This window comes from Rhinolophus sinicus, chromosome 16, assembly GCF_057876585.1.
Source record: "Rhinolophus sinicus isolate RSI-liver-muscle chromosome 16, RSI-T2T, whole genome shotgun sequence".
Lineage (NCBI taxonomy): Eukaryota > Metazoa > Chordata > Mammalia > Chiroptera > Rhinolophidae > Rhinolophus > Rhinolophus sinicus.
Window position 1 is genome coordinate 23,275,081 of NC_142516.1, and position 19,695 is coordinate 23,294,775.

At 41.9% G+C, this 19,695-nt stretch overlaps 1 long non-coding RNA gene across 3 annotated transcripts in view; it reads left to right on the forward strand.

Annotated features, from left to right (window-relative positions):
- The window catches only part of LOC109448648 (uncharacterized), a 123,465-nt gene extending 118,464 nt beyond the window's left edge, over positions 1-5,001 (forward strand). For all 3 annotated transcript variants that reach the window (XR_016019385.1, XR_016019384.1, XR_012495878.2), the window contains one exon: positions 1,185-5,001. This is a non-coding gene — a long non-coding RNA (uncharacterized LOC109448648). The remainder of the gene's footprint in view (positions 1-1,184) is intronic.
- The last annotated feature ends 14,694 nt before the right edge of the window (positions 5,002-19,695 follow it).

Consider the following 19,695-nt stretch of genomic DNA (forward strand, 5'->3'; position numbering starts at 1 on the left):
TCACAGCCCTTGTCTGGTGATGCCCTACCTAGGGGCTCTTTGTTATATGGGTAAACTCACGATTTCCTTGTTATCTAAACGAGTTTGATTTAGGGGTTTCTGTTCCTTTCAGCCGAAGAGATCCAAATTGCTATCCCTCTCCTTATGGGCTTCTCCTCTAAATGATCAATTCTTCATATGCTCATGGTCCCTCCCTGTTTCCTCCTGCTATTTCCCTAGCGGTAGAGCCCTTGGGGCTTCAGAGCCAGTTATTCCGATAGTAGAACACTTCCTGCCTGCCCTTATGCATTGACATTTGGCCATTTCTACCTACACAAGTCCTGGTGTTCTTTTGTCTGCAATCTTCAGGGCTGCAAAGTACTGCTGGAGAAGTATAAAATTGTGCCCGGTGGCCATATTATAAGCCCATGCTTGCTTTCTTCCTGGGGCCTTAGCTGCTGCTCCAATCAATCTAGATCGCTTGCTCTTTCCACCTGCATACAGTTACTGACACTGTTCCTGTCAGCCGATATGCCCTCTCGCGCTCTCTCCCCTAGAACATTCTTGCCCATCCTTCCAGGCCGATCCCAAATCCCTACAGTGAGATGCAAATTGCCACCTCCTCGGAATCCCTATAATACCGCATCTCTCTTCAAATCCAGATCAACCTCCTAATATAAATATTTGTCCATTTCTTTTATATTCCCTACTAGACTCTCACCTCCTGACACATGCTTTGTTAAATATAAAGAGTCACACAAATATAAGTTAAGAAAGAAGCAGAGGATTAAGACCAAGGGTGCAGGTCTTAAATCGGCCAGACTTTAGTTTGAAGATGGGCTGTGCCCCTTAATAGCTAAGGGAAATGGGGACAATTATTAAATTCTGTGCCACATTTTTTATCTGAAGGTAGAACTAACAATACCTACCTAAGGCAGTTGGGAGGATTATACGAGATAATTATATAAAAATGCCAGGCACATAGTAGGCTCTTAATATTACTTTTTTCCCCCTTTTCACCATAAGTCTGAGAAAGTATGTACTTGTTTCTGCTAGTCCAGTGTGCGTGTGTGTGTGTGTGTGCGCGCGCACAAATCCTTTCTCAATGGATATCAAGTAATCTGTAATATTATAAGACTAAGTTCATTTTGGCAATATTCAATTAAAAATAAAATGCTTCTCTCCCCTTTGCCCATCATATGTAGGTTGATGTAACCTCAGTATTCAGTGCACACTTCTATTGGCCAGCGCTGTGCTACACGAAATGATATATAGATGAACTGAATGTGGAACTGAGATTCATCATCATGATCCCTTGAACATGCGGGGCCCTCACAGGTAGGCACTACTTCTGCACAGTGAAGCACCTCACTCAACTGTTTGCACCTTCTTCCCAGCAGATAAAAGCAGAGGGGACTATGACATTTTAAGAGTCCTTCCTATTAATGTACTTGAGTGGTTCCCAGACTTCCGTGGGAAGTCTGTAGGGGCAGGTTCCTAGCCTCACCCTTGGAGATTCTGCTTGGGTAGGCATCACTGTGGCCCAGGACTCTGCATCTTTGACGAGCAACCGATGTGATCCTGATTTAGGTGAGAAACACTGAATGCCGGGTTATGGACATGGCAGGGAAGCTGGTTCTCACAGGACAGAGTGCCCTGTGACAGCCAAAGCTGAAATGGCTAATAGGTCAGAACATTCATTGTATCTCAACAGATGGATCTCAGAGTCCTGCAAGTAACATGGAAATCTTATGCCAAAAGGAGCATCCCTGGGGCATGAAAGATTCAAAGGGAATGGGTTGAAATTAATAAGGAAGAGCTTTGGCATTGATCCAAGGAACAGGATAAGCTAAATCTCTGGACCTCTGAAACCAGAATGGCCTGGGGACTCCCTGGAGATGAGCTGGACAGGTGAGCTTACTAGGGAAGAAGGGTAATGCCAACCACCAAAGTCCAGAACTATTAGGAACTTGGATTATGAAAATGTGACAATTTTCTACATCAAATAAAATATTTATTTGTTCATTCCCTTTTTGACTTCTCTTATTATTTTGTATGGTTCCTGTTGAAAATTTCAACTCAGTTTTGGAGAACAGCCCTGGGTGATGTCAGTTACTGGAGAGATGGGAATGGAATAATGGCCACCATTCATTTAATTGAGTGCCTATATGAACCAGGCATTTTATAGACATTATCTCTAATTTTCACAAGCACACGATAAAGTAGGTATTGCTAGTCCATGTTTTTTGGATGAAGATTGGAAGTTTCAGAGAGGATAAGTAATTTGCCTAGAACCACACAGCAAAAAGATGACACATACAGGGTAAGCCCTCTTACTGGAGGTTTTCTTGGTGCCTCTGCATGCTCACAAATCAGAAGGCTTTATCCTTCAAAGGCCAGGAAAAGACCTCCTAGGACTCACCAATCCAGCCTTACCAGACACCTGGCAGAAAAAGAGATTTCTGAGGCAGGAGAAAACCCAGGAAGATTGCTCAGTTCTTGTGCATGCTGTTTCTCAGCTGGGGATGACAGTTAATCTTAAAAATCAATTCAGTGTCTGCTCTCTCTGCAGACACTCCCCAGGGCAGGCCACGGCTCCTCTCACTGCTATTAAACAGCACAAAAAGTGGTTGCCAGCATGAAAGTGGAGGTCAGGGGCAACTGTGTGCTGGGCCTGGGGTCATCCACAGAGCACTTGCTATGGGGCTTGTAGGTGGTACCTTCAGCCTCAGGGGCAGACGGGATGGGTGGACAAGAAATGATTCTAGCCCCTTCCATCTCAGAATGAGCAGAATCAGCTCACGTAGGCAACCTCGGTCTCTAACAGTCTCAGCTTGGGCCCCTTTTGCTTTGTGGCAAAGCCATCCTTCTTTGGATACTTTCTGGACTGTGGTCCTGGGCCTTGTGAGACCACCCCAAAAGTGGACAAAGCTGACCCGTGGGTGATGACCCTGCAGAACCCAAGGTCCTGTGTGTGTGGCTCAGAGGCTCCTGACATCTCACATTCATGTCTTTTCAAGGCCACAATTATACCACACTGCTCCAAGACTAGTGGCCTATGCCAGATTATGCTAGAACCTTCTCCCAGATTCTGGAAGGCAGGCAGGAGGTACCATTTTCTGGAGGAATCATTTCTGCTCCATAAAAAGGTGAGATGGGAAACCAGGGGTATCCCCCAGTGGGACAAGTTGCAATATTACCTTATAGCACCATGGCGTTCCTCGTAAAGCATTTCACCTGCAAGATCACAGCTCTGGGAGAAATCATTGTCTGCATTTTACAGAAGAGGGAACCAATGTGGTTGAATTCCAGCCCTGCTAGTTCATAAATGTGTGATCTTGGGCAACTCACTTGATTTCTATGAGCCTCAGTTTTGTCATCTCAAAAAAAGGTGTTGGTTCATTAATTCAAAAAGCGTGTAATAAGCAGTGAGCAAGCGCTGTTCTAGGTTTGGGGGCCACACTGGTGAATGAGATAGCAGAGGGCGTAGGGGCTGACAAGTACTCAGGGGGCCAAGGTGACAGTGAAGGAAGACCGTGCAAAAGGGGGTGCCAGGACTCATCAAGTGAAGGGGCAGGGGATTTTCAAATTATCTGGGGCAACCAAGGGTTTGTGTACATTTTCCTAAAAGGTTAGACACCGACCGTCAGCTTCGTGGTCCTTTTGGGAGGACCTGACCTCTAGCTGCTTCACTCCTTTGCTAAGGTAGTTTATCAGTGGTTCTTCAGGGTGGGCTCGCATCAGCATTATTAGGGGAAACTTCAGAGAAAATGCTATTTTCAGGCCCCACTGCCCCCAAAATTCTGATTCATAGGCTGTTCCTGCTGTGCATCTGCTGGATACGGTTGATGATAGAAATACACTCCATTGGTTCTGCAGCGTGTTCTGAGTTCTGTCCTTGTATGTAGCTGGGCCACTGAAAAGCTACTGGACCATATTATCCTTGATAATGATATTAGCTTCCTAATGATCAAGAGGTTGGCAATTATGCTTTAATACCTTGTCCTTGGTCTTCATTGAGGACAGGTATGGGAAACAGCCATCTTAAAAACATTTCTGCTTTTGCAGAAATAGTATTTTGGAAGCTGTCACGGTATTCATTATAATAAACTTGTTTTAGAAATTGTTGTGAGAATGGGTACACCTTCTCCTCCCAGATGGTGAGAATTAAGTAATCCAACACACTTACCTTTTTGCCTTGGCTGCCAGGAAGCTCAGGGTCAAACCTGAAGTCCACCTGTAGTAACTATACCAATTTGCACATAAAGCATACTACTTTCCCGTGGTTGTCACATTTCTAGTTTAGGCTGTTACCAAGTATATCTGAAGAGTCAACTATTTCTAAGTCTGAATGAAGGTTCTTCAAAAGCACCAACATGCACAGTTTGCTAGAGTCCACGGAGGTGACAGTCAGAGACCACAGACATCGCTGTTGTTATCATGTGGATGGCAGACACTCTGAAACCAAATCACTGAGTGCTTGGGAATGGAAGCATTTGTTAGAATCACATGCATTTGGATCAAAGGCAAACGCATTCTCACAATCCCATTAGAAAGGAGACTGGCTGTTCCTCATCTGAGGCAGAATTTATTTCATAAATGTTCCCTAAAAAAAGAAAAAGGCAAGAAACCAGTGTACACAGTAGGCAAGAAACCAGAGTACCAGTGTACAAAGTAGGCTCTTTCCCTCCCTTTCGATTGTTACAGCGACCCCACCACAGGTATTCTTAGAAGCCCTTTCACAGAGAAGGAAACTGAGGCTCAGAATGACCTAGAGCTGCAGATCCAGGAGGTGGCAAAGCTGGGATGCGAGACTGTCTTTTGTTGACAAGGCCCACTTTCTTTCTGGATATACTTCCTCGTCCTGAGGAAATGGGCCTGACTGTACCTGCCAGCCTCTCCCAGGGCCTTATAAAAAGTGCCTTTCTCCTTCCTCATGGGGATTCCACCGGGCGCCCTTCTGTCGGCCCTCTGATTCCTCTCACTCTCAGACAAGCAGGACTCAACCACATTGTGATCACGCGCCCTTTAAATGGACAATCCAATTTAGGTCTTGTTATTCTAACTTGTACCCTTATCTCCAGTGTATTGCTCTCAGTCTTTCTCTCTCCTACCTCCTCACCTTCTGATTACACCCCGACATTCTAAGCTTCACATCTAATAATTGCAGAGGTGCCCACGCCCACAAACCATGAGGTCCATCGCCAGTAGGGGAAGGCATATGCTGCTTTGCAGCTGCTCTTGGAAAACTGAAGCTGACATTTTGCCCTGGGCTCTTTAAAAATCCAGTTCTTAGTTTTGTTGATTTTTTCCTATTATGTTTATGGCCTCCTTTTGTTTTTTTTCTGCTCCGATCTGTATTTCCTTCCTTCTGCTAACTTTGGGTCTAGTCTAGTTTGTCCTTGTTGTTACAGTTCCTTGAATATAAGGTTATGTTATTTATTTGAGATCTTTCTTTTTTCTTCATGTAGCTGTGTAGTGTCATAAACTTCCCTCTCAGAACTGCTTTTGCAGCATCCCATAGGTTTTGGTATGTTGTGTTTCCATTTTCATTTGTTTCAAGATATTTTTTTATGTCCCCTTTGATTTCTTTTTTGACCTATTGTTTATTCGGGAGTTTGTTGTTTAGTTTTATTGATTTCTAGTTTCACACCATTGTGATTGGAAAAGGTACTTGTTATGATTTCTATCTTCTCGAATTTGCTAAGATTTGTTTTGTGACCTATCGTATGATCTATCCTGGAGAATGTTCCATGAGCAATTGAGGAGAATGTGTATTCTACTGATATTGAATGGTATGTTCTATACATGCCTGCTATGTTTGGTTGATTTGGTTTAAACTATAGATCAAGTCCAACATTTACTTATGATTTTCTGTCTGGATTATCCAGCGATTGTTGAAAGTGGGATATTAATTATGACATATTCTTGAAGGTCACATAGCCAGCAAATGGCAGATCCTGGCATTGTAGATGGGAAGAGATTCAATTATTTCTTACAAGATCAAGGCATTACTATAGGTTAACTAAAGACGGGAACAAGAAACGTTCTCACTTCTTCTCATCCTTGAAAAATTGAGGACAGTAACAAACTGTCCTTGAAAGACTCAATCTTTCCATGTCTAGATGACTCAGAGTTGTAGAGTCACAGAAGCAAGGACTGATTATACTTTGAAGGAACCTGTGCTTGCCTCTAACCCATGGCACTCATGCTGCCTCTTTTCCCTTCTGTGTGCCTGTCAGACATTATTAATGCAAAATAGCACTTTCTCCACAGAGCATGGTCAAAAGTTAACAGTTCTCTATACAGCATTTTAGGGAGGGATGGCAAATCATTTCCAGTGGAGTCAACGTAACAGATAAACTCGATGAGCTATCCCTGCTGGAGACTCTGAAAGGATCATATGAAGTAACCTATTCTTAGAGGAGAGCTGTTCTTAGCGTTCTCTGGTGATAAACTGTCATTTCCCAGAGTCCTATCAGCCCTCACAAAGCTGGATCTCCTCCTGTTTTACATGTTTCCAGCCCAGGCAGTCAGGGATAAATGATACTGTAAAACCTTGGAGCAGTTATTCACTAGCCTTTAATAAGAGCAGGGAAATGAAACAATGTCCGGCTGCAAAGGACATCAACCCCCTGAGGTTGACTGTGGCTGACAGAGATTTATCGTTATTTTTGAGATTGATGTTTTGCTAAAATAGTATCAGCCATGCCTTTCTGTCTTACCAGGAAATGACAGCAATAAGAGCCCAAGTTTGACATGGCAAACCGGGGAAGAGGCCTCAGCGCAGTATTTGTTAATAAAGAAGTTGTTGGTACCATGGCTCCATTTCCTAGCATATCTTCATTTGCTTCTTGGCAATTGCTATGGTAACAGGATGGAATTTGAGCTCCTTCGCCTGGCGTGTAAGGTCCTTGGTGATCTCGTTGCAGAACTGCAGAGGGTTTGTGCTGGAAGGCCCGTAGCTAACACACAGGCTTTTCAGGTGGCCTGATGCCCAAGGGTTCTGGTGCCAATTATACGTTAAGGTAGAAAAAACCCGACATCCCCACAATGGCCAGTGCAAGGAACTGCAGTGCCCTGAAGGCTCACCATTCAGTCTTTCAGCCCGTCAACCAATGTTTTGGTGTTTGTTTGTTGTTATGTTTCCTGTGTTACTTAGGCTCCTGAAGTTGCAAAGTATTGCAACTCACTTAAGCTACTTCCAGAAAGGTAAGTTCAATGAAAAGATACACATGACAAGAGAGACTTGAAGCTCATGGAAAAGCATGGAAACTTTTTAGAAGCTCATTGAGAATTCAGGGCTGCAAGGATCATTGCTGCCATTCTCGGCCCGGTCCACGTACAGTAAGGGAAACTGCTTCTGCTTACCAACTCTGTTAACCCACTGCATGTCTCCCTCTACCTCATTTATTTGTTTTACTCAGACCTTTGTCACATTCACGACACCTAGTATTTCCCTTCTTTTGAACTTTATAGCGTTGCCTTCCATTGCCAATTGTGTGAATCTGTCTGCATTTCCTGGTTTGAATTTTTCAGACTCTGATTAGCAAAATTTGTCCCTATTTTGGTAGTGCTTTTGGGAACTAGATGAACTCATTAATCGTCGGCATGGATTGGCTTCTCGTGGGTCAGATGCTAAGAAAGAGGGGATCATAGAGACGTGTGGAGGAGGATCTTTCTCTGCCATTTGAGGACAGAGCAATAAGATGGACGTCTGAAAACCAGGAAGAGGTTTCTCACCAGCAACTGAAATCAGCCAGCCCCTTGGTCTTGTACTTCCCAGCCTTCAGAATGATGAGGAATAAGTTTCTCTTTTTTAAGCAGAGAGAGAGAGAGAGCAAGAGCAGCAAACAGTGCCATAAAACATGGTTGCCTAAGGCTTCGGCCTCAGCAGCAGGGGCTGTGGGACGTCCAAGAGCCATTAGGAGGGGCTCAAGGATGTGACTGTTACCATGATTTCCTTGTCTAGTACACCCGCTAAACCCTGAGGATAGAGATAAGAGATCCCCTAATGTTAGGGAGCACAGAATCTCGTGGATGTGGGACACTAGATCAGAATTAAGATAAGAACGTTTGTGTGACTATTGCAAACCAACTGTTTTTAATCAAGACATGAACATAAAAAGGCTTAGCAGAAAATTGCTCAAAGTAATTAAAGGTGGGCTGTTCATTGGAACCTAGAGTAGAAACTTACATATCAGTGAATTAAATTGCATCAAATTGCAGAAAGTGGAGGCAATTTAAAGGAATTGGGAGAGTATGAGTTCAAAGGAAAGAGGGTAATAAAACTGGGGTGCGGGTAGTGTAAGAACAAGGATCAGCGTCAGACAGATTTGCATTCCGGTTCTGTGTATCTCAAGCTGATCAAGAGACTTTGAACAAATTATTGAGGTTCCTTGAGCCTTGTTTTCTTCATCAGGAATTGGACGAATGATATTTTCCTTTGGGTTATTATAAGAATTAAATGCAATAATGTATATAACACAGAGCTTAGAACGTAGCTGTCCAATAACTATTAGCTGTGATAGCATCATCATCATTGTTATTATTATGACATTAATGCCCATAAAGACACATTCATGGCCTGAAAGGGTCCTTGGTTTACAATGCCTGAGAAGTCTAGAAAAAGTCAGTGTGGTGGGCTAAGAGAGAAAGTCAGCCTGTGCTGGTACCTACTGAGGAGCCCTATTTGGGTACAGAGAGCTGGACACAGGACAGCCCAAGCCACAGATGCACACGGCAGCAGGAGCTTAATTAGTAATTACTGAATCAGTAAGTCCCACAAATCTGAAGCTGCAATGAAAACGAGGTGTGCTGTGGTTCCTCTCTGTCAACGAGGTGGTCCCTTTTGAGTTGTGACATCTTATGAATATATTTTTCAGGAAAGACTCTTCTGGTAGACTGGAGTGGGTGAAAGGTTAAGAGAGGAGAAGGTACTGGCAGAAGATACACCTTTTTTCTCTTTAAAGCCTGCTAAGGAAGTTACTAAATTTGGAATTCCCTGAGACTCTAGGTTTAATTTCAGGGGGGAAGTCATTTGCCTGCACTATTGCTGGGGTCTCTTCTGAATGTCTCGCTGGCAGACTTCTTTATGTTTCCTTTTCTTGTTGGCAGTAATTTATATTTCAGTGAAAATCACAGAATATTGTCCCATGTCACACACATTATCAGTAAGCTCCAGAGTTCACCTGAAGCTTGGCATGTCGTAGGGCCTAAGCACATATTTGTTGAATGAATAAATAAATTAAGTGCCTTAGAGATCTAGTTCCAGTTGCCTGTTTTATAGAAACCAAGGCTTGGAGAAGAAAAATAAGTCACATAAGTTCATCAGTAAAGAGTGGGGTCTACAAGCCCAAGATTTCTCCAAGACCAGACATTATTATAAAGCCCCAGATTTTAATGACTAGGTAGCTATAACTGTGAACATAAGAAATTCTAATTTTGAGTAGAAAATAATCCCTGTAAGGCACCGGCAAACCTTCTATATAAAGGACTATATTTTAGGCACTATGGACTATACAATGTTTATCACATCTAGACAGCGCTATCATCAGAGCACAAAAACAGCCATAGGCAATATGTGAATAGATGAACATGGTTGTGTTCTAATAAAATTTGGAAACTGATGTGAAAAAAATTTTATTTATAGGCATTGAAATTTGAATTTCATATAATTTATGTGAGTACAAAATATCCTTCTTTTGATGTTTTTCAACCATTTAAAAATGTAAAATGATTCTTAGCTCCTGGGTCATATAAAAATAAGTGGTGGGCTGGACTTGGCTGACCCCTGGTCTATGGCATTAAGAAGAAAAAAAATTTTGCAGAAATTTTAGCAGCTGAAGAAATTCCAGTAGCCTTTCTGTCACGTACACTGCAATGTAGAGTGTCATAAGCTTGGAAGAATGGAGTTCCAAAGTTTACTTCAGTTGTAATGTGTTCTTTCTACTTGTTTAAGGTCTGTCTTTTCAGGCCAGGCTAATTTCTTTCAAAGTAGTTCTGTAGATTTGCACGGTGCTGAAAATGCCAAAATGACTAAAAATGGAAATTGGTTAAATAACTATTCCTACACCCATACAGCATAACAATACTCGTAGCTGGCTAAGAAAAAAAAATGGTGATGATGCTGATATCTATTGATTTGGGAGGATTGCTGTTCATAATTAAGTGAGGAAAGATGTTGTTAAGCATGATGTCTAGTTTAATCCCATCAGTGTAAATATAATGCCATATAACATAATAAAAGTTGTAAGCAAATATAACATGTAAACAAATATAACAGGTTAAGCAAATACATATAATGTTTTCATTGTGTTTCTTCTCTCTCTCTTCTTATTTTTCTATAATTCATAATGATAAACTGTGCAACAATTTTAAAATTATGTGCAACAGAACTGTAAAAAGGAAAAAAGACTGGTTCTAAATGAAGTTTCTAACTGCTGGTCTTGAGGCCAGAGCCACAAGTGACCAGTGCCACTCCAGTCATGGCTTTGGATGATCCAGAATCTTTTCTGCTCTGTATGTTTTCCTACATATCAACCCCCATTCAAAGAGGGCAGAGACAGCCGTGCACGACCATTTCTCCACGTATCTCCTCCCCTCTCCCTCTTCCCCCTTCTCCTCTTCCTCTTCTTCCGCCTCCCCTCTTTTCCTCTCCCTTCCTCTTGTTTTTAAATATATGAACCTTTCCATTTTATAGACAAGCCTCGCTGGGTGTAAAAAGCACTAATAAAGTTGCTATTGGATAAATCTATTTCAGCAGCCAAGAGAAGGACATGGTCTGTCGTTAGAATGAGCTTCCATATTGGGGGTGGGGGTGGATTTCTGTAATCTTGTATCTTATGCAGATCCAACCCAAATGTTAGATGTAATTACTAAAAAATATTTCAGTGACGTTATGTCTTTGGCTTATACGCATATATATTCTTAAACTGAATGTGGAAGAAAAAAGGAAAGCAGCGAAGAAATGAGTATTTGTGGAGTGCCTACGTACTAGATGCTGGACACTTTAACTGCTTTTCCTCATTTCCTCCTCACGACACCCCCATAAAGAGGGTAATCATTCCCCTTTACAGATGAGGGATGCAAAGATCAGCGAGGCAAAGTAATTTGCTCAGTGTTGCACAGCTAGTATGGAGAGGAAGAAGATTAAAAGTACAGTTTTACCTGGCTTCAAAGACCATATGCTTTCAGTTACACAGAGGTTATTCTCAGCTCTTACAAATGTAAACAGGGCTGCATTCTGAAATAGCTTACTAATTTTGCTTTTCAGAAAAAGTTAAGACAAAAATTCAGTTAACGACCTTACGTCTCAAAAACAAACCAAAAATAGGATGATTAAATATTTAAAAACCATATCCAAGAGACCCAACTTTATATAGAACTAGAGCATGCATCCCCGGGAATGTAATATGCAATCTGAAAACTGTTCCATAGTCAGATTTTTTAGAGACAGGAGAGAGAGAGACCTTGGTGATTCTGTAGTCCAACTGCCTCATTTTACAGATTAGAACACTGAGGCCCCAAGAGAGGAAATGGTTTGTCTGAGTCTCCATCATTCGGTGAGAGGCCTGGGTCTAGAACCCAGGTCTTCCATCTCCTGTTTCCTTCTGCCTGGTTACAGGTCTCCATGTTTCTCAGATCAGCACCTCAATCAACCAAGCTCTGTGTGAAATGCCTGGGAAGTTCTGAGAGTTCAAATCGGGGGAAGAATCAAAGATGAGTAATGAAAGTTCCCTGCTCTCAGGGAACAAACAGTCTACTACATGAACATCCCGGGATGTGAACAGAGCATGTTGTGTTGTAAGAGAAGGGTGCTGAATTTTGTTTCTTTCCTTGTGTGCATGTGCATGCATGCCTGGCAGGACATTTGGTCCCGTCCAAAACACCCATAGAGACATTTGGTACATAGCAAAAGGTCCTTGATATTTGGATCTGCCCAAAACAACAACAGAAATGTTTGCTCCATGCCAAATGGTCCTTGATATTTGGTCCTGTCAGTACCGTCCACGCTTAGAAAATGTCTCTGGGTTCAAATAGCCCATAATGTTTCTGTATACTTTTGGTTTACAGAATTAATACATAAATATACTATTATATTTTATTGGCCCAATAATTGTATTGTGCTGTATTGCTAATAACCCTTCTTATCTCGGTAGCCTAGCTGGTCATGGAACATGGGGTTAGGTAGGCAGGTTGGGATTCAAATCTTGCAGAACAGTGGGATTTCTATTAACTAGGCACATTTTTGACAAGATCAAATTTCAAGAACCTTTGGGCATGGACCAAATGTCTCAGTGGATGTTTTAGACAGGACCAAATATCTGCTAATTGTGTGTGTGTGTGTGTGTGTGTGTGTGTGTGTGTGTGTGTGTTCCCTAGGTGTTCATTTTAATTCTGAATTAAATTCTGTTTTGAATAACAAAAAACAAATGTTAAGACTGTCCCTAAATTTTACTCCTTGAGATATGAAAGTGGCATTTACAACCAGTCAGATCCTTAGCCCTTTTGTTGAGGTCCATAGGGCCAGAAGAAGCAACTTGAATTCGGGCTGGGTGGGGTGGGGTGTGGAAAGCCAACAGTTTATAGCAAAGCATTTGCCAAGCAAAATGCAAGTGTTGAAAATCCCTCTGGCTAGTCAAACTTCTGGCAAGCAAGGAGTTTGTGAACCTGCGTGGGTCCTTGCCAGAAGCCTTTGCTACACTGCTCACAGCTCTTAATAAACCCTTTCAAGTCAGAAATTTGAGGTGTGCCCCTTGGTGCTTCCCTTCTGACAGCCTCGGAAGGTCTTCACAAAGAAAAACAGCCTTCAAACAAGGACCTGGCCTCTGTTGTATACTTGGCTGTGTAATCTTGAGCCAGGTTTTCTCTTCTCTGGATTTCAGGTTCCCTCTCCGTAAAAGGAAAGTATAGGACTGCCTCAGGGACAGCAAGTATGTGTCACTTATTCCAGCGGTGTGCTGGAATTGGCTCATGCCAGCTCATGAGAGCTGAGTATTTTCAGGAATTCTGTGAGCCAGTTCACAACTTGCTGATTGCTTGAAACCTGCCATGGTGGAAATGTTTACACGACGTAAACTAGTAAATTCGACAAATCAGGACACCACCTCACACCCCCAGCCCCAACTCTGAGAATTAGGTATTAAACATTTACCAGCATGCCATTGCCTTTATGACACGTTTATGCTGTTTTATACTCATGGCAGACATTGCTAATCAATCACAGAATTCTGATCCAACCCAACCTAGATATGACTTAACAGTCTTCCTTCCTTCCTTCCTTTCTTCCATCCATCATTCATACCTCCCTCCCTCTCTTCCTCTCTTTTAATCTTTTATGTAGCAAATAATCTTTGAGTACCTTCAGGTGCCAGGCAGTGGGGATGGAGTAATGAGTAAAATCTATAAAATTCCTCTTCTCATGAAATTTACTTTCTAATGGAGAGAAACAGATATTTAAGGATGTAAAAAATGAGTAAAAAAAATAATTTCATGTGGTATAAGAGCTGTAAAGGAAACAAATCCAGGTGGTATCATAGTACTCAAGGGGAGACTCGTCTACATATGATTGTCAGGGAAATCTTGTCTGAGGAAGTGGCTTTGAGCTGAGACCTGAATAAGAAAATGGTGGTCCTGTACAAAGCCAATGGAAGGGCAGTCTGGGAAGAGGGAACATCAAGTGCCACGACTCTGAAGTGAAAACAAACTTAGTGTGTTTAAGAAACCAAAGGCTGTGTGACCAGAGTATAGTAAAGCAACCGTGAGGATAAAGAGAGATGAGAGAAACAGGCAGGTCCAGATTTGTAGAGTCTTATATAGAATACATGGCAATGAATTTGAAATGTATTGCAAAAGAAATAGGAAATTGTTGGAAGAGGGAGTTCAACTACTATTAACTGGCAGGATTTTCTAAAATTGTAACTGAGGTGAAATTTATACAACACACAAAATTAACCATTTTACAGTAAGCAGTTCAATGGCAATTCAGTGACACTTAGTACACTCACAGTGTTGTGCAACCAGCACCTCTATCCAGTTCCAAAACATTTCTGTCATCCCAAAGGAAACCCTGTACCCACTAAACTGAAATGATCCATCAGGGATATGAAAGGCTGATTACAGTCTCCCTTCTAATGATGCAGAGGCCAGTGCTCTGGTCCTCATTGCTTCTGGATTCTTGACCTGATAGCTCTGAATAAACTCCTTTATGGTTTCATAATTCAGGGATAATTTCTCAAAATCTCCTCCACTGTCATTGAACTTCTAGAACGTCTTTAAATTTCTGTAATTGGAAGGGTAGGGTCAATTGGCTAATACATTTCTTATGACACTTAATACTCGATATCCTTTACAGATCTAACAGAACTAATAACTATCAAAGAGCAATATTAGATATACTTTCCTTCAAAAGTCCAGTATCTCCAGCAGTACATTCCACCAAGATCTTACCAGAAACAAGCTCATCGTCCAAATAAATCAGCTCTTCCAGGTAATTCATGTCTTGCTAGCTTTTTTTCATTCAACGTTGAAAAGTAATAGGGAGTCAAACTAATAAAATCCCACAGGCTATATGAAGACATTTTTTTCTCCCTTCTCATTAGCCATAAATAGTTGCTAAATCCCATTAGTCAAATAAAGGACCAAAAAGTACTGACTCACTAGGAAACAGCTGTGATGATCTTGGCTTTGAGTATGGGATATTGACCTGTTTTATTTTTTCCATGTGCATATTCTTGGAATGGTAGTCTATATACATCTCCATCTTGCTTAGTTTCTGATACACTACTACAATGTGGAACATAACATAAAAGGCATGGGAATGAGAGATGGTGCCATTAATCTTTCATGTATTTTTACATATCCCTGAATATCAGACAATCTAATTCCAAGAGCATTGAGAATCTTGAGGCTGTGATTTATGTTGCTCTCCCTACCATATCTCATTGAGGGAGAGAGGAAAAAAATGGATGGATGTGGGTGCACTTCCCCAAGATAAAACCACATACACACACACACACACACACACACACACACACACACACACAGACACATGCACCATGGGATGAACAGAAGATTTGGAAGTGGAAGCTAGGTAACTTAGATATATTTAAGGAATATGCCAATAGAGCATCAAAATCAAAATGTCTGAGAGCAATTGGATTAGTGATTCTAAAGTTGAGGAATGAAGTCTGTGTTGATAATTTAAACATTTGAATCATGAGTTATACATGGTAATTAAAGCCATAGGATTACATGAAATGGTTCAGGGAGATAGTATGAAGTGATCATAAAAGAATACCTGGGACAGAATAGCAACCTTTAAGAATAAGCAGAGCAAGAGGAGATTCAAGATGTCCAAGCGCTTCCTGGGAAAGGATGTGCTACATTGTTCTGGGCAATACACTTTCAGGAAGGAATGCAATTACTCCCCAGGCTACAAAAAGATGCAGAAGCACGAGATGTCTCTTGGGGAGGCAGTGTCCACCAGTTGTCCTCTGACCACTTCCAACCAATTTTTTGTTTTTCAAAATCTGTGTTGTCATTTAAAAAAAGATTTTTATTACAAATATAGCTAGCATACAATATTATTATTAGTTTCAGGGGCACACCATAGTTATTCAACATTTATATATCTAAAGAAGTGATCACCATAAGTCCGCAACCATCTGACACTGTACTATACTATCACAATGTTATTGACTATATTCCCTATGCCATATATTACATCCCCATGACTTACTTGTTTTATACCTGGAAATTTGGGCCTCTTATTCCCCTTCCCCTTTCCCCCTCTTTTAAATTTTTCAATTACAGTGCTCTGGACCTCATTGCTTAGGTCCTCAAAGTTGGCATTCAGTATTATTTTAAATTAATTTCAGGTGTACAGCATAGTGGTCAGACATTTGTATAATTCAAGAAGTGATCCCCCCGACTAGTCTAGTACCCACCTGGCACTATACATAGTAGTTATTACCTTATCATTGACTATATTCCCTGTGCTTTACTTTACATCCCCATGACTCTTTTGTAGCTACCAATTTGTACTTCTTAATCCCTTCAACTTTTTCACTGTGCCTGCTAATCCCTTCCATCTATCACCCCAATTAATCTAGTACCCATCTGACACCATGTATAGTTATTACAATATTATTGACTATATCCATTATGCTATACCTTACATCTTCATAACTACTTTGTAATAACCAATTTGTATTTCTTAATCCCTTCCCCTTCTTTCACCTATACCCCAACCCCCTCCCATCTGGTAAACATCAAAATGTTTTTTGTATCCATGACTTTGTTTCCATTTTGTTTGTTAATTTTGTTCTTAGATTCCACATATAAGCAAAATAACGGGGCAGCCGGGTGGCTCAGGTGGTTGGAGCGCTGTGCTCCTAACGCCAAAGGCCTCCAGTTGGATTCCCACATGGGCTAGTGAGCTGCGCCCTCTACAACTAAGACTGTGAACAACAGCTCTCCCTGGAGCTGGGCTGCCATGAACAGCTGGAAGAGGTTGATGTGAGCTCCTGTGAGCTGCTGTGGACTGCTGTGTGCTGACGTGTGCTACTGTGAGCTGGCCGGCAGCCATAAGTGGCCGGTAGCCATGGTGAGTGGCCAGCAGCCAATGAGAGCTGCTGTGAGCAGCAGAACAACGACCAGTGACTGACTGCCTAAGCCGGGGGAAGCGCAGGCTCATAATATCAACATGAGCCAGGGAGCTGTACCCTACAACTAGACTGAGAAACAACGGCTTAAAAACTGGGGGGCTGGGGGGGCAGGGGCAAAAATAAAGTGAAATAACATTGCATCTGTCTTTCTCTGTCTGACATACTTCACTCAGCACAACACCCTCCAGGTCCATCCAAGAAAGAGTGCAATGTAGGAGGGGCTGGCTGCTCTTGGAGAAAGTGCCTCTGTAGGTTCAATAGTTGGGTGGAGCTGGGTCCCAGCTGAGTCAGCAGGGCAGAGCACTGGAGCTCACTGGGCCAGTCAGATTCAGATTTGGCCTGTGGGGGCGGGCTCAACATAGGAAAGATGGCGTCAGCCTGCTGCCTGTAGGAGAGGAGAACTCCTCACCAGAAAATGCCAGCTGTCCTCCAGTCCTCTCCCTAGAGCCACACACCTCAGTCTACCCCCCGTATGTCTCTGCGGCCCCTTGAGTCACCATACCACCGCTGGAGCCTAAGGTAAGTGCCTGTGAACGAGTGAGTCGGTGCGTGGACCATTTAAGAGGATGTCTGGGTTTCCCAAAGCCTTCCATCCTACCCAAACAGTCAGAATCCCTATTGTTTTTCACAGCTAGATGTTGTGGGGCTCCTCTTCCCAGCACCAGTACTCTGTGCTGGGGAGCCTGTTGTTGGGGGCTGGAGTCCCTTGCTTCTCTGGGGGAACCTCTGTGGCTGAGATATCCCTCCTGATTCTCAACTGCCACTGGGAGGTTTGGGACCCAGTCTGTGTCTCCATACCTCTTACCAATCTCGATGTGGCTTCTTCTTTATATTTTTTAGTTATAGGACTTCTGTTTGGCTAGACTTCTGCTAGTTCTCCAGGTTGATTGTTCTATAAGTTAGTTGTAATTTTAATGTGAGCGTGGAAGGATGCAGGCATAATGTTTATCCTGCCATCTTGGATCTCCCCAGCCAATTGCTCTTAAAACCTTTCTTTCTTTCTTTTTTGTTAAAGTTCTTTCTTTATTTTTTTTTTAATTGGGGAAGGGGAACAGGACTTTATTTGGGAACAGTGTGTACTTCTAGGACTTTTTTCAGGTCAAGTTGTTGTCCTTTCAATCTTAGTTGTGGAGGGCGCCGTTCAGCTCCAGGTCAAGTTGCTATTGTTAGTTGCAGAGGGTGCAGCCCACTATCTCTTGCAGGATTTGGGGAGTCGAACTGGCAACCTTGTGGTTGAGAGCCCACTGACCCATGTGGGAATCAAACTGGCAGCGTTTGGCATTAGGAGCATGGAGCTCCAACCACATGAGCCACCGGGCCGGCCCTTAAACTTTCTTTCCAACACAAAATTCTCCTGAACTTTAGATCCACATTTTCTAGTGTCTCCTTGATGCCCCCAAAGCACCCCATCCTCTCTCGCAAAGCTGACCCCCATTGAACTATTTATAAAATGTAGAATACCAGGGATCAGAGATTGACTAAATGGAGGAAGAAAGAAGAGGAGGGAGTTGATCAATGGAAGATTGTAGCATCCTTTAAAAAAATATTCAAGGATGCAAAAGCTGTATTTAAAAAAGAAAAGAAAAGAAAACGCCAGATATTTCCTGGTATTAAATGTCTATATAATTCCAATGAAAAAGGGTAATTGAGGAAAAAAACAATGTCTGTATGTAGTATGCACTTGAGGTCTTGAGAGCTGGGGATGTATTATTTATTTCTGTGTCCCGGCGCCCAGAGTACTGTCTGGCACAGATAAGAGTTATGAACAAATGTTGGTAGTGTTGATTTGAATGCACTTTTAAGTGGAGCCAGTAACACCTTCCCATGAGGATTTATCACAAACATCCCCAAGAGGCCCTATTCATTTTTGCTTAGGCAATAATTTCATCAGTCCAATGAGGGAATTGGGCCACATTCTGGGACAAGCAGTGTAAAACTCTTCTTAATTGAGCCAGACTACCTTATTATACTTATGTATAATAAAGACTTTATTACTAGCACCATTGTTTTCACTTCTAATTAACATGTGTGTATATAAAGTAAAATCAGAACCTTGTTAGAGAAACACAACTCAATTATCAGTCATTCAGGATAAGTTCCATATTTCAAGGAGCCATATGGGGGAGTGTAATGGAGAATTAGTGTTTAATGGATACAGAGTTTTAGTTTTGCAAGATGAAGAGTTCTGAAAGTAGATGGTGATGGTTGCACAACAATGTGAATGTACTTTATGCCACTAAACTGTACATTTAAAAGTAGTTAAGATGCTAAATTTTATTTTATATCTATTTTTACCACAATTAAAACTAGTAATTAAAAAATTATGGCTCAATTATTTAAAAAAGGGAAGCAATGTTTCTTCCTCAAGGATTTTGGTGTTACTATCGTCTTTCTGCCGGAGAGTGGAGAGGAGGTTTAAGCTAATCTGCAGTACCACGAGTGATGGCATTATTTAATTCTCTGTGAGTAGTAAGCTGTACATGAAGGATTTTGGGTGCTATTGTGGGTTGAATTGTGTCCTCTCAAAATAGGTATATGTTCAAGTTCTAACCCCCCATAAATAAGAATATGACCTTATTCGGAAATAGGATCTTTGCAGATGTAATCAAGTTAAGTGATTAATTTTAATCCAGTATGACTGGTGTCATTATAAAGAGAAGTGACCCAGAGACAGGAGATATACAGGGAGAATGCCATGTGAAGATGAAGGGTTAAAGTGATGCATCTACCAGCCAAGGAACACCTAGGATTGCTGGCAATCACCAGAAGCTAGGAAAAGATGAGGACAGATTCCCCTACAGCCTTCGGAGAAAGCATGTAGACAGACACTTGGATTTGGGACTTTTGGCCTCTAGACCTGTGAGAGAATAAAGTCCTGTTGTTTTAAGCCACCCAGTTTGTGGTAATTTGTTATAGCAGCTACAGGAAACTAATACAGGTACCAAGGTTCCAAGGAAATCCCCTCCAGCTCTTTCTAGGTTGCAAAGGCATTTGCTTGGCTAAGGAGGATGTGCTGATGTAGACAGTCTTTACTGTCTGCATGATA